This window comes from Anas platyrhynchos, chromosome 11 (assembly GCF_047663525.1).
Source record: "Anas platyrhynchos isolate ZD024472 breed Pekin duck chromosome 11, IASCAAS_PekinDuck_T2T, whole genome shotgun sequence".
Classification (NCBI taxonomy): domain Eukaryota; kingdom Metazoa; phylum Chordata; class Aves; order Anseriformes; family Anatidae; genus Anas; species Anas platyrhynchos.
This window is the reverse complement of record NC_092597.1, coordinates 23,355,250-23,367,994: the sequence shown is the minus strand read 5'-3', so window position 1 is coordinate 23,367,994 and position 12,745 is coordinate 23,355,250. Positions and strand designations below refer to the sequence as shown.

Sequence of the window (12,745 nt, the reverse complement as noted above, 5' to 3'; positions counted from 1 at the left end):
CACGAGGGCCCGCTTGCCTGAAATGAAACGCAGATTGTTTCAAACAAAACAAACCAGGAAAAAAAAAAAAAGAAAAAAGAAAAAAAAAAAAAGAAAAACCCTTTAGTCTGGGTTATTTCGCCTTCAGTCTCTGCCGCTGTCCCCAGCGATTAACCACCTCTCTTTTCCAAGCTTTCCCAGCCTCTGACCCACTCGGGCGTCCCGCGAGCTGTTAATGAATCAGTGGCAGATGAATCACTTCCCATGTGCTGCTCGTTTCGTCACACGGAGCCATTCTCACAGCCTTTCCTCTCCGCTCGCACGGACCCGATGACAAAGAGCGACCTCCGCTACCAAAAGCGGGCTGCGAGTTTCCACGAGGAGTTAACAGAAGGTGCGGGCGCCCTGCGAGAGAGGTGAAAAGGGTAGTGGAAGAGGGCTGTGTTAATTTTACAACCCCGACTTCCTTCATTATGAGTCACCAGCAAGGCAGGAGAAATCCAGCTTACAAAAGTAAACCTGCGAGAGAGAGTGTGATGTCTTAGGGGAGCGCGGCGGATTTAAGATGGAACGCCTCATTAAAAACCTGCAGAAGTTAATATTTTACAGTCTCTCATGTCTGTAATTACGAGGGAAAGCAAAGTCAGGGCTCTGCAAGGGTTCGTGTGTATTTGGGGGGGGCAACTTTGTAAACTTCTCTCTCTCATAATCAGCTTTTACTGCACATCTGAGGAGGGCAGGCAGGAGAGGAGGTGGTGTTATGGGCTCTTGGTTGGTTCCTTTGTTTTATTTTGTGGGACTGCTTCTGTACAAGAAGAGAAGAGCCTTATTTGTACCAAAGAGATGGTACCGAATTTTGTACCACAGAGATGGAAAAGGCTTCGGCTGAAATATTTGTTTTTTCCCACCAAAAGCACTTAACATCAAAAAAAAAAAAAAAAAAAAGGCAGCTATGTTCGTGGCCTACCTGAAAGCTTCCTTTCTTCTAGTAAATCTACAGATCAGCTGAAAGGGTTTTTTTCCGGCTGCCACTCGCAGCTGAAGGGCACAGCAGAGGAGTCGCTCCCTCAGCCCTCCCCTCCGGCCACGATAACCATCTTATTCACGGAAGCCCAATGCTGCGTTCCTCAATTACAGATTATGGTTTAAAAAATGCAAATAAGAAGAAAAAAAACACAAAAACAAAACCAAACCTCAGCGCTTCCCCCATGCTGCAAGGCACAAGGAATTCCCTCGCTCACCAAACTCCATCAGGACACACGATTTTCCTGGTGGGACACCAACAGCTCCAGCACTCGCTGTCTGCCTGTAGGAAAGCAGCACTGAGCACGGAGCTTTCCCTTTATCCTTCATCCTCCCCTGCCCTAAGCAGCACCAGCTCTGTACCGGTGACAGGGCTGGGAGCGAGGCTGTATAATTTCTGTGCTTAACTCTGACTAATGCAGGATGTGTGGGAGCGCAGCACCCGGCATGAATAACAGCTCCATAAAGCACGTATCAGTATCACGCTAAGTCATTCTTATCATCCAAACAGGATCTGAAGCATGTGCGTGCACAGTACCTTTCCTGTAAAGGTTTTTATCGTTACTGTTGCTTGCATGGAAAGGCAGCTGGTATGACATAAAAAGGAGCAGGAAAAAGCAAGTGGCCAGAACAGCCGAATCAACATAAACAAATACCTTATTTTTATGTAAATGTCACTAGTAATAAAAACTCGAGGCAAGAAGTGATTAGAGAACGCCCAGTAAAAACCAACACAAAAACAAGTCACCACTCAACCACCACGGGAGACGGAACGGTTCCTAAATGGGATGTTGTTCAGAAGTTTTCCATGAGGCGTCCACGACGAACAGCTGAAAATATCAGCTGCATGCAAGCTCCCATGTAAGCAACAGACAGGTTTTCAAGCAGCTTTCCTGTTGTCAGCTCCCCATCCTCTCTCTCCAAACTAAAAAGAAAACAACGCTCACATCCTGGGAACCCCGCTGGATCAAGGCTGAAGCATGAAGCTTAAAACAGAAACAGATCTAGAGCCTGCCAAGGAGAGAGGAACGAGGAGGGAAGTAGACTCACAGGTAAATATTAGTTTGTACTTGAAAAAGCCCGAGGACATTTTAGAGATGCTTTTGATTTCCATGCCAGCTCTGCGCCGTCCAACGCTGGACGGGCACGGCCGTGCAGGGGGACGAGCGCCTGGAGTCTCTCTGCCAGCTGGTCCAGGGTGACGGTGACACTGCCGGCCATTATCAGCCGAATTTTGGAAAGCAATCAGTGGCAGTCCAGAAATGAGACAGGATTTTCTACCTCATTTTCCATTTGGCCCCTCTCGGTTGGTGCCTTTAATGGCAGCCACACGGGAGTCTGGCTGTGCTGCCGTGTGTGGTTTTGGCATTTGGGAAAGGGGCGAGGAAACTCTCCTCACCTTCCCTCCATCCCATAACCACACAGAGCTCTCTTCCTGCACCTCACCTTGCCGTCTGGCAACCTCTGTGGGCACTGGCCTGAGCGACAGTGCTGGACAAAGACCGGAGGCTCTCCAGGCCACCAGAGAGATGTCTCCCCTGTGACCTGAAAGGGGAATCCACAGAAGACAAACCAATTTCTGGTTCTTCAAATCCTAAAGTGTTTTCAAAACTACTTCAAGTGCATGAATAGATCCATCCATCGCTGTGGTAGAGCCAAGAGAGCAGCTCTAAAAGGCTGCCCAGCAGCTCACGCCGCGCAGCACTTTCGTGGTCAGGGCGAAGACCACCGCTCGCTCCAAATCAAAGCTTGAGGGCAACTTGAGAAGCAAACCATAATAACTACCCAAGATGAAATGCAGACAGGAGACCCAGGAACGCCACCCAGCTTCTCTAAAACAACACGATGAGACACGTAGAGGTAACAAGCAATTACGGCCTTCTTTTTATGTCTCCTTTCCAGCAGCACAATGCCCTTGTGCTAGGTCCCCGGGTCAGCAGTGACTCAGAGAACAGAGGGCTTCCAGTGAATCATCCACACCTTTTTAAGCACCCTCCAGGTCTTGTTGGAGATGTCTCACTACCTACACCTTCCCTAAATACTTACTGGGCTGTCCGAGGCTTGAGAGGCTGTGAGGGACAGCACGTGAGCAAGGCTGCAAAGCTTTGTACTGCTCCCAATACCTGAGCGGTACAGAGGGGGATACGAGACACACACAGACCCAACGGCACAGCTCGCTCCTACAGCAAGAGGCTACGGCCAGGAGCTATAGGAAGATAGGGAAACAATGTGGGAGAAGTCACAAATATTTGATTTCACAAGCCAGGACAGTTTTCTTTCCCCTCCCCTTGTGACTAAGCCTTTGGTCCACACACCCACTCCCGTCCTCAAAAAACAACTCCGTGAAACAAATTTGATTGCTCTAAAATACACACGGGCAGTGACCAAGCACACCTCCTCCTCACAGCACGGAGTCTATTTACTGAGAGTCTGCACCAACTGTCTGCTTTGTAGGGAACAGGATCCACCTCCCCCTCTCAATGAGACATTAAACACCGGCGAGCCCAGCTCCTCTCCACTTGCCTTATCCATTCCCAAGCCTCCACCTCTGCAGACAACGTCGTTCACACGGACAAATTGCCTGAAACCTCTCCTAGCTGCTCCTGGGGGAAGGAGCAGTGCACAGCGTGCTGTGGGATCCCAACAGATCCCAACACAGCGCTCGGAAGCTGTGTCCTGGCACTGACCTGCTGCGTGTCGCCGAGGCGCACAGCCCTGCCACTTCTCGCCATCCTCCTGTTTCTGACGTGGCCTGGATCCTTCTTCAACTCTGCAACAGGCTTTGGGATCGTAAGATTAAAAAAAACATGCAAAAATTCCTATTGAGGAACGCCTAAGGTTGGTAGCCTGATGAGAAGAAGCAAATCCTCTGTGCACGTTCATCTCTTGAGGGCTCTGCCACACCAGGAGTCTGTCTTGGGGACAGATTTGTAAAACGTGGTGGTGAAATAAACAATTCCTCATGCATCAGGAAAACCACACAGGTGGCCTTTTACGGTCCAAGTGTCACAAAAACAAAGCAGAACAAATTCCTGTAAGCCTGGCACAGAAGAGATCAGGACGTTTGCCCTGGTTACAGGTTGTACTGAGATGTTAACCCTAACCCTGGGAACCTTCCCACTGCTCCACCCTACCCCCAGTCGCCTCCCCAGCTGCTGCCTGTTGAGCTCACTGCTTGTGCCCTGCTACGTTTTCCTGCACACACACACACAAAAAAAAGCACCCTACCCCTTCTTTCTTCCTCTCAGCAACCAAAACAAGCTGCCTGTCCTTATGTCATCCCATCCAGTCTCCTCCTCCTCGCTGGCACACCACTTTAATATCTCGTTCCTTCAGCCCCTCAAAAAACACAGCTGCTAAAATTATCGTTCTGGCCCATCAATCTCACTCCTCTCCTAATCTGTCTGGTATCTTCTGCAGAGTATTAAGTTCAAGCAGCCCAGAGCTGTGTCCTCAAGGCACTCCAGCACTCTTTATAGCCCACATCTGAGAGCTCATCGCAGCGGCAGCTCCCTCCCCACCCCAAACTCCTGGCACCCTCTGGACACCCGCCACGAGTTTCCCCTTTGCTGCTCCTTCCCTGCCCACCTCATCCACCCCTTTCTCCTTCCTTTTGCAGCTCCCAGCATTTCTCTGGGGCACGGAAGTGGCTGCCAGCCCTGATGGGATGGAAGGATGATCCCTTCCTGACTCATTTTGCTGGAAAGGCCAGAGAAACGGAGCATGCCACACGCCACCACCATGATGCAAGCAGGGAAAAAGGTTTACAGGGAGGGGATGGTGCAAAAATATTAAAGTAATTAATACAGCCCCATGGTTACAGTTTTCTCCAGATATTCCCCTGGGTGCTGTCTTGCATCGGTTAGGCTGCCAGCTATTCAGTGCAGGGACAGTCTGTGTTTTTTCCCCCTTCTAAAGCAACAAGCACATTCTTGGCAGCTAAATTATTAATAAGGAACAAATGGGAATTGATTTATAGATGAGACCGAAGGAGAGGATTTGTCTTCCTTCAGTCCAAGCCATCATGCCCACACGGCTTTGTCCTGGTTCCGTCGCCGCCAAAATCTCCATCTCCCACCCGGGCCACGCAGCGCATCCCGCTCCCAATTACCGGTGTTTACACGACCTCTTTACCTCGTGTATCTGACCACTGACCAGATATTGCAAAAGAGAAGCAAAGTGTTTATTGTTCTTTCTGTCTCTCTTTCTTCTCAGCCGGCAAGAAAAAGCTTAAGCTGGATTAGTTCGTAAGATTTTATTTTTATCCATTGTGTGCTCGTGAAAGAAGAAAAAAAAAAAAAACTACTCAAGGAAAAGATGAGTTTCACATTCAGGCTTCGAATTGCTGAGCTGGGGGAATCAGCTCTCTCTCTGCTGGTGGAAAGTTCCACAGATCTGGCCCAGCTCTCCACACCAGAAGCATCTGTCCTCCTCCTCCTCCTCCTCTGAGCACGACTTTCTTGCATTTCAGCCCCAAAACCTGCACCAACCTTTGCTCTGCTGAAGGTTTCCCCCTGTTACTTATAGGTTCGCTTGCAAGACAAGCTTTTTGGGGCAGCCCCTGCGAGCCGCTGCCCCACAGCCTGTTGTGCTTATTCTAATTAACAGCACCACACACACATCCTACTGGTTTCAGAGCGCTCACCACAATTTGTTTGGCACGAAGAACCCACCAGCAGTCAGCCTGCCACAATCTCCCCCTTTTTAAGGCGGGACCCGTGGCTGAAAGCAACACAAAAGTTTGCTTCTAGAAACACGATGGAGATGGCCCCCAGGACTCTGAATCCCAGACAACGGGAACTCTTACACGAGGCAAAAACCAGCCCTTCAAAGGCTTGTAGGCAAACGTACTGTCACCGAATATTTCTGTCATGGAAGCAAGAGCCTAAAAATACAACGCGAGCAGATAATGCGCTGAGACAGGCCGGCGCACATCCTGTCTTTGCTCTGTAAACACCACGATGCGCGTTGGCACTGCTGTGCAGCTCAGGCCACCCGTCCCACAAGTAGGGCAGCAGCTTGTACAAACTGCAGCTTCGCCCCAAAGCGGCTCTGCTCTGACTTGGGGAGAGCCACAAACCTGGGGGGAACACGGCTGGGTTGCCTCCACCTCCGGCACGGGCAGCAGGGGCTCGGGGAGGAGGTGTGGGAGGAAGAAGTGGTGTTGCCATCCATCTTCTGATACGGCACCTGCAGGAGCACCGCGCCGTGCCGCAGCAGGAAGCACGGCCTCGAGATGTGCTGACTCACTGCAATGTGGGGCCCTGCCTCCGGCGCAGCTTTTTGGGTCCTCCGAAGGCAGCCCTGCTCCTCCCTGCAATTGAAGAGCCCTCGTCGTCGGCTCCTGTCCCTCTGGAGAAAGGAGAAACCAGCAGAAAGGGCCAGGAGGAATCACCCATCACCTCCTGCATTCCCTCTTCCCACCTGAGAAACTTGAGCTTGAAGGGGAAAACCCTCGTTTAGCATGAATGAGAAAACAAATGATAAAGGCTAAAAAAAAATCGCAGCACAACGGGCATCCGAGGAAAGAAGATTTGTTTCTTGTTCTAAGACACAGTTTGCCAAGATTTGGGTGAATTAGATGCAAATCCTCCAAGCCTTCAGATACCTTATAGGCTTTTTATCCTACCAAAATCACCCCTGTTGGTCCGGATGCTTTTATATAAAGTACGTGTGTTAGGTCCTCTCTTACAGGAGCATGTAAGCACACTGGGAACACTTTGCAGAGCTTCCATACAACGAGAATGGACGTCAGACTTGATTTTATTCGGCACAGTTACGTGTAGCAGTCATTAAAACAATAAGCCAGAAACACCTGCAGCGTTCAGACAAGCCAGGCTTTTCTCAGGACCCACCGTGTGCCCAGAGCTACCTAAAGGGAAGTTCTAAGCCATAAAGGATATTCAGAAAGACAAACAAAAACAGGTTCCCAAAACCTGACAGGTCACTTGCCTTTCAGGAAGGGAATGAGCAGAGCCGCTCATTTGCACGTGGGATGCATTCGGTGAATTCCAGTCCAGCCCCCTACATCACTCACTTTTGAGGAGACTAATTGTTTTATGGCACTGCCCACTAAACCCCAACCCAATATCCAGGCTAATACACAACCAGCATAAAAGAGAAAGTCCCAGACCCAAAGATTTCCATTTACAAGAGGATGCAACAGGTAAATGAAAAGGACCAACAGGATGGAGCAGCTGCTGCAGGAGGGGTTGCTCTATGCCAGAAGTATAAAGGGCTTCATGAGGAAAAGAAATTAAAAGCATCACCCCCACGTTCTTCTTCCCGCAGTTAATTAATTAGATTTTACTTTCAAAACATGTGTGCTAAAATCCAGGTGGGCAAATCTGGAAAGTGTTTTATATTTAAATGCAGGGGAAGAGAAGGGGAGAGGGGAGATGTACACACAACTAAAAATACACGTTAGCAGGAAGAGGAGGCTGCGGGGAAATGTGTGTATCAGCAACGCAAAGCGCACCAACCCTTTCTGTTTTCTTTTACAGATGACCCTTGATAAATTATCATGTCTCCTTTAGGGATTTTTCTAATCTGTTTTCCATTATTACTCCTCTTTTTAAGGCAGATAAGGTTGTCTCTGGTTTTGAAACTTCGACAAGGGCCGCATCCTCCCACATACCACAACTTGCACTGCTGAAAAACCTCCGGCTGCCCAGCCAGCTACTACTCAGTAGCCTTGGTGCAATAAAAAAAAAAAAAAGGCAGCGCAGACAGCTACGAGAGGCACTAAGACCCTGCTCCGTCCTCGGCTGCACGGTGCGGAGAAGACGAAAACAAACCTCCCAAATTTTGCTTGCCCCCAGAAGCCGCCGAGGGCTGCTCGGCATGCCTGCACACCGCACAGCCGCTCACACAAAACCTCTGCAGCTCCCCACACGTGGGAGGAGCGGGAGGGCTGCGGTGGGAGCAGCACCGGGACCCCGCGGCACTGCGGGCGCACGCAGCACCTTACCCGTGAGCAAGCACCGAGCCCTGGCCCACACAGCAAAAACCAGCGCTGTGGGGGGACTGTGCGTCAAGGTTTTTTCCTGGTTCAAATGCTTCCGACGGCAAAGACCATCAGAAGCAAGACGAGGAGGGCTGGAGGAGGGCCAGGCTGTGCGGCAGCACCCGGGGAATCCTCGCTTGACCACGGCTGCGGCTGGCGCGCTCCTGACTCATCAGCTAAGGTGCATCCGGCGGCGGCGGCAGGTGCTGGATTGGCAAAAGCATCCCCCTCCTAATGGCTTCCTAATTGTTTTCTGACAACCACTGCGCGTTCTCCAGAGGGCTGTTAAGCCAGAGCTTTGGAAGAGGACGGCGTGCCGGGTGTCACGGGCAGGCACGGAGCAGCGCAGCCACCTGCTTCCGTCGGCATCGCTGCCCTGCTCACCTGCTGATGGGCTTGGAGAGCTCCCAGCGTGGTCCCCGGCAAACAAACCCTGTTACCCACGTTGGCACTCCAGAAGCACCCTGTCCTTGTCATGTTTAAGCGTTTGCTAGAGGTCGTGCGTCAGCTCCAGCAGTTTACCTCTGGGCTTAAATCAAAGCCTGCACTCAGAGGGCTCTGCAGGACGGGGAGGGGTTGGGGAAGCGCTTAAATGGTTTGCTCAGGTAGGATATAAGAGGCTTTGAAATCTTAAAACACTGCCGTTATCTTAGATAATGAAGTGTTAAAAAAGACCCAAAATATTTTATTTTGCAAACACTTATTATTTCAGCTCCAGCAGGCACCGCTAACACACCTCACGGCAACAGCTACGCGTGCTCATTTAAAGCCAGTGTTCAGCCCCACGCTGCTCTCCTATCTGAAGAAAAGCCAACGTATTTAGCATTTTGCTTCCTGCTGTACAGCCTTGACAATCGCAGGCCTTGTCTGCGAGATGAGGAAAAGCACCATGGAATATCGGGTGTCACCTCCCCTCCACTGCCTGCACACCTGGGGTGAGCAACCTCCTCTCACCTAAGCTTTCTTGCACAATAAATGGAGGAGGAGAAGCCTTTACTCAGAGGGACTTTTCTTTAAGGCTCTGTATTAATCACATTCCTTTAGAAAAAAAAAAAAAAATCATTTGAAAGCATTTAATTTTACTTTGTGAGTGATAATAGCACAAGTGGATTGCATCATCTTCACCAGAACAGTAATGCCTTTTAAGTTACTTTTTAGTAGCTGCCTCAGACATGCCTTAGATAATTTTATTGGCCAACTGAGGACTAATGCAAGACATATTCTATGAATAAATGCATTTCCAGAGCCCCGGTCTCAGAAGGTGATTTTGCAAATGGCCAATGAGAAGTGCCTGCTTTGAAGTGTTCCTGGAATCAGTTACAGTTGCTTAAACCACCGATCAAATTCTACCAAAAAAGGCTTAGAGAAATGTTACTTCAGACTAGGTTTATCTTTCCTATAAATGCAAACTACCGCATTAAAAACACAACTTTCCCTCGCAAAATATGCACTTTCACAGCTTCTGAGTATTTAACAGCGGTGCTTAAAGTCAACATTTCATTTTCTTTTTTGGAACAGTTGAAAAAAATCAAAGCCAAACTCCACTGAATGGAAAAGGTAACTCCGAATGCCTTTCCCTTCAAAATAAACAATTGCTGGAGCCACACCAGCCCGTGGAAGGGACCGGTTGGGTTCTCACAGTGACACAGGGTTACCATCCCTGCAGTCTGCTGTGCTGTCTCAGGTCAGGAGGTCTCCTGCCTGTCCTTCATCCAAAAGGTTCATTCCCTCTGGAGCAAAGCCAACAGCTTCAGGTCAGGGAGCTCACTGTGCTTCGTGCTGCCCAGCTCCATGTGCAGCCACCACTCGCAAGATGCTCAGCCCCATCCTGGCCTTCTGCTGAGCTCAGCTGTCCCACCAGCAGGCTAATTATTCTCAACCTTCAGCTGACTTAATTTGATTGTACACCCATTTAAGCAATCTTAGCCCAAGCTTCCCAAATCCACAGACTCATCCTTCTAGTGAAATCCCCAAGTGTACTTGGCCCAAAAGACTGCAGGAGATGCACGAGGTCACTTCCATCACATCGCTCTACAACTGACCTGCCTGATATTTTAGGGAGGGAAGAGGTGGACAGAGGGAAAGCGTTTATCACATTCCTTCTTTAAGACCACTTCGCTCTGGTCTGTATTTATTGCACCATCAAACCCCTTTGACTTACATTTTACACAGAATGTTTACAACACGTGTAGGCAAATTTAGCAACGTATATTTTTTAAACTCCATCGCTTTCCCACATCCACAGGCTGAGTTACTCTACACATAATGCTCCTTTCACAGTAACAACACCGGGGCTTTCCATACGCACTGCTGCTCGAGAGCAGCATCACTGGCAGGGCTCACCCCATGCATGTGATCACATTTAGCATGCTGGGAGCCCTACCTGAAGAGGGCACGCACCTGGGAAAGAAAAAAACAAAAAAGGCAAGGAAGCCATGAAAGAAACCACACCGAAGGAGCTCACAGATGAGGTGGATGAGAAAGGCCTTACTTGAAGTCCGTGGACGTTTCAAAGAAAGCACACAATGGTGCTGCCAGCTCGCTCTCGATGGGACATTTTGTTTTACAAGGCTGTTTTACAACACGGCTGTTTTCTTCTTGTCAGGATCACAGGAATCCTCAAGGCGCCCTTCCTGAAAAAGTGGCAGCACTGCACAAATGGGCTTCGGGAAGGAGGGGAGATTTTAAGCCATCTCCTCAGGGCAACGCCTGGGCCCTTTCCAGGCTGTGGTGTAAGAGTGGTGCGGGAGTGGTGCTGTTATTCCGCCTTTGATGGCATTATTCCTTGGGCACATGCCTTTGCTTCTCTCATTTTGCTGTGGTTTTCCTAACATTATGCTTTTATAGGAGAGTTTTGCAGCAAGTTTGAGGGAAATGACATCACCAGCCCTCGGTTCAATCAGCTTAATACAGAAAGCTGCCTTCAAAGAAGCTTTTAAAAATACATTTAAAAAAATGCTAGTGCATCCAAGCCTGTAAAGTCATATACAGAGCTTCCAATTCAAACATCTGAACACTGATACATATTCATCCTCTGTGCTGCTAATTAACCACAAGCTGATTTCCTTCAGCAGCGTGTTTATTTTAGCAGTATGGCTGTCCAGAGCCTACCTTCCAGAACCCAGCAATAATTAGGCTGCACAAAACAAATAGCTACGTTCACTCCTGAACTGAAAAAACCATCCCATGGAATCGGGGTTTTGCCTTCTATCGAGAGCACAAAAGGTAACAGCCACCAAAATCTTCCTCGAGAAGCTGGTGACAACCATATTTGCCTCTCGGGAGATTAATTAGGCCAAAAGTGCCATGATAGGGCAAAGTTAAAACCCAAAACACGCTGTTGTTTAGCCACAGATTCCTATCTCTAGCACGTTTTTCAATCTAGAGCAGTAACAGAGGAGGCTGACACCGAGGGAGCAGCACGGGGCACCCCCGAGCAGACCCAGCCTCAGCTGTGCCATCGGTGGCAGCAGCTTGAGATAAAAAGGCAGCGTGTCACAATTTGTCCCCAGCGAAAGAAATTAAGTCCCAAGGGAGTCTGCAGATCCCTGAACTGAGCGGGATGAGCCCTCTAATACAAGACCTAGAAACAGAAAAAAGTCACAAAGAACCAGAGACAGGAAGGCGAGAGGCACAAAGAGCTGTTTTTAAAGGCATGATAAAGCAGTTGTGGCAGCACAGGAGTGAAGCCCATCCATTGGGACAGCAGGTTCTAGCTCAGACATCAATTTTAGGAACAAACAAAAGCAAACAGCCTGGCAAGGAGAGCGGGGTGATGGGCAGGAGGGCTCACCTGCAAGCTGCCACCCCGCCTGTGCAGGACATCAATTTTATCCGTGAACTGCTGCTTGGCACCCTCCTCACACACCTTATTTATAGCTGAAACCTCAACTTTTCGGGAATAATCAACGCTTAAAAAGAAGGAAGAGCTCTACACCATATTCAGCGAGGCACTTTGAAAGCCAGTGAGAAGCAGTCACTGATCATCCCTAAAGATCACCCCAAAGGTAATGAATTAGAAGCAACTTTCATTGCCAAAAAAATAAAAAAAAATAAAAAATCCTTGCTAAAAACGATGCTCTGACCTCGTCAGACTTGTGGGCTGCATGCATTCACCACTCCTTGTGGGAACTGCATTCCCAACGAACAAGCCCTCCTTCATGTGGGGTGTTACTGGTTAAAAACAATTCAGGAAAACATTTTTTATCCTTGTTCTTTCTCCCAGCAATTATTACCCATGTTTTGTTTCTGTTTATGCAATTAAGGCCTTTCACTCTTAACCATGATCTAACTACAGCTATAACCAACATATGGGCTTCATGTCACATGCCGGTAGGCAGGCGAGCACGAGGCCATATTTCAACTTGGCAGCAATCCCATACAGAACTTTGTGACTTTCTCTTACCCCCAGGAAGGTATTTCTGCTGACAAGGCACACACACAGACACATTTCAGCTCCGCATGTGGTACAGCATCTCATCGCTGCGCAGCTCTGTTTTGCTCTGGCCTGGTTTTCACAGCCCTCACTCCTGGGCGAATACTTTCATGATGTGAAACCTCAGCTCCTTTACCTTTTGTTTTTACCAAGCGAGGCCTGAAATCTTGATTGGCACAGCAATGTGAATTAAAAAGCGTGATTCTTATACTCACGTTTTCACCAACAGCCCTCTTGTTGATGCAGTTGTATCAGTAAGAGATGTCTTTTCTTACCATTATAAAGTAATTAACATTTATAAC

At 48.9% G+C, this 12,745-nt stretch overlaps 1 protein-coding gene across 4 annotated transcripts in view; it reads right to left on the bottom strand.

Moving 5' to 3' along the window:
- Nucleotides 1–12,745, bottom strand: part of SMAD3 (SMAD family member 3) — a 70,525-nt gene that overhangs the window by 30,112 nt on the left and 27,668 nt on the right. Inside the window, exon 1 of one of the 4 annotated variants that reach the window (XM_072043342.1) lies at nt 4,231–4,291. The exons of 1 other annotated variant lie outside the window; for it this stretch is intronic. The gene's annotated coding sequence lies outside the window, so the exon portion shown is untranslated. Of the gene's footprint in view, nt 1–1,220; nt 1,358–3,689; nt 4,102–4,230; nt 4,292–12,745 lie in introns of those variants that run through there. 2 more of the 4 variants (XM_072043343.1, XM_038185232.2) reach the window with 2 other exon arrangements.